General features: G+C 35.6%; 1 pseudogene; it reads right to left on the bottom strand.

Annotated features, from left to right (window-relative positions):
- Window positions 1-1,871: 1,871 nt before the first annotated feature.
- Window positions 1,872-2,279, bottom strand: LOC110196585 (small ribosomal subunit protein eS17 pseudogene; annotated as a pseudogene).
- Window positions 2,280-2,587: the final 308 nt, after the last annotated feature.

Genomic DNA, 2,587 nt, shown 5'->3' with positions numbered 1-2,587 from the left:
TGTTTTTGAGCATTTCCCTTACCCCATTTTATTTCCTGGTTTAGGGTGTGGTGAACTTCATGGATTCCTTTTCTTGCCTAAGTTTGGAATTCAAATAGAAACCTTTTGAAGTGTCTCCTTATAGCCCTTTTTATTTAGCAATTTTCACAGTGCTTGTCAGGAAGACCTGGGTTTAAGCCTCTTGATGAATTTGGGCTCTGTTACCATGGGAAAGTTGAAACTGTCCAAGATTGTAAATTACAGAGAAGGCGCCAACCTGCATTCATAGAAGAGAGTTTTCTCACCTGGGAGTTCTTTATACCAATGAAGTCATAGGGACAAACTTGCTCTTAGTAATTTTGCAACATTTATTTTCAGTTATTTTGTAGTGACTGTTCTTTCCATCCCCATTGTTTTAGTTATTGTGTATATTGCTTTCTTGGCTCTGCTTATGTCACTTTGGACCAATTCACATCTTTCCATACTTCTTTGTATTCTTCATATCCATCCTTTCTTATAACACAATAATATTCCATTACATTTATTAGCCATTTTTTTTTTTACTTAGCCATTTTCGGTTGATGGGCATCTGCTCCCCCTACCCCAATTTTTTGATATCACAAGAAGTGTTGCTGTAAGTATTTTGCTGTACATGAAGTCCTTTCTTAAAATCAATGATCTCCCTGGAGTTTAGCAATGAAATCTCTAGGGTCAAATGGTATGAATATTTTGTGCACTTTACTCGGGGAATTTCAAATTGCTTTCCAAGATGGTTGTACTAATTTGTAGTTCTTATAATAGTACATTATTATGCCTTTCTTTCCTCAAGTCACTCAACAGTGGTTGTTCTCATCTCTTACCATCTTGGCCAGTATACTATGTGTTAGATAAAACTTAAAGGTTGATTTGACTTTCATTTCTTTTATTATTTGTGATTTGGAGCATTCTTTCATGGGGTTGTGAGTACTTTGCAGTTCTTCTTTTGAGAACTGAGAACCACTTTCCTATTGAAGAATGGCTTTTGAGCTTATATATTTATTATTTATGGATCTTGAATATCAGACTCTAACAGGATATGTGACACAAATATTTTTCGGTAACATATCTACTTGGAATATTTTATGGAATATGATGTAATATGTCATTCTAAGCCTAATTCTGCCATTTTACAGTTTTCCCAGTAGTTATCAAATAAAAACTTTCCTAAATAATTCATGTTTAGAGGTTTATCAAACCCTAGACTATTATATGCTATTTTTTTTCTTCTTCCTTGTCTAGTCTTATATTTTCTTCTCCTCATTTAAAGAACTGCTTCAATAACCTTTCCTCTCCTCTCCTCTCTTTTCCTCTCCTTTCCTTACCCTTCTCTTTCTTCCCCCAACCCTTTTCACCCAAAGAATAATAGAAAAACACAATTATTTTAAAACATAAGCATTGTCAAGCAAAATAAAATCACATATAGCCCATGATCAAAAATGTGCTTCATCCTGTTATTTGTGTTCATTATACCTTAGTCAGAAATTGAGCAGCATATGGCATCTTCAGTTAGAATTGTGTCTGGTCATTGCATTAAGAGTTTTTAACTGTTTCAAAATTTGTCTTTGTAGTGTTGTTACTGTATAAATTGTTCTCCTGATTGTGCTTGCTTCACTTTGCCTCAGTTCTTTGATTTCCCTGAAATTTTTTTTATCATTTCCATTTGATTATATGGACATGCCACAATTTGTTTAGCCATATTCTTGTTGATAGGCACCCTCATTATTTCAAGTTCTTTGCTGTGACAGAAGGAGTATACACACGCATTATGCACACACACACCCATACATACACACACACACACACACACACACAAGTTTTTGGAAAGTTTATTAGAAAGAAGACAAAAGCAAATATTAAACAGCTTCTCTTGGTGTTTTGAAGTTCATCCCAGCTGTGGGCTGGGTAACTTGCAGGTTAGACAAACTGTCAAAGTCTAGGAGTTTCAACATTTCTTTGGTGTCAGGGTCCACTTCAATGGTTTCTTGATCCAAAGCAGAGACCTTAGGGACATAGTTATCCCTCCTTTCTCTTTCTTCTTCCTGCAGTTTAATGGAGATTTCTCTCACAGGGCCTCTCTGGATCCACTTCATCAGATGAGTAACATATCCTACCACCTTGTTGCGGAGCTTCTTGCTGAGGATGATGGTGATCTCCTCGAACATGTGCTTGTTGATGTGGATGTCATTACCCAGGCAGGTGTAGTACTTTTCAATGATGTCTCATGCCTCTTTCTTCATGGTCTTGTTCCTTACATGAACCATGTTAGCTTTGGAGGGTGAAGGGCTGATTTTTTTTCTTACTTTGATCTCTTTGGGATATAACCTTAGGTAATAGCATCTATGGGTCAAAGAGTATGTTCAGTTTAATGACTTCGGGGTTTAATTCTAAATCACTTTCCAGAAAAGGTAGACCAAGTCATAGATAGCTCCATCAATGGAGTATAAATGTGCCTGTTTTCCCCCAATCACTCAACAATTATCATTTTCCTTTTTTGAAATCTTTCCAAATTTAGTAGGTATGAGGTGATAGAACTTAAGATTTGTTTTAATTTACATTTCTCTAATTATTA

The sequence above is a fragment of the Phascolarctos cinereus genome, unplaced genomic scaffold, assembly GCF_003287225.1.
Source record: "Phascolarctos cinereus isolate Bilbo 61053 unplaced genomic scaffold, phaCin_HiC Scaffold_5;HRSCAF=322, whole genome shotgun sequence".
NCBI lineage: Eukaryota > Metazoa > Chordata > Mammalia > Diprotodontia > Phascolarctidae > Phascolarctos > Phascolarctos cinereus.
This window is presented reverse-complemented; position numbering and strand designations above follow the sequence as displayed.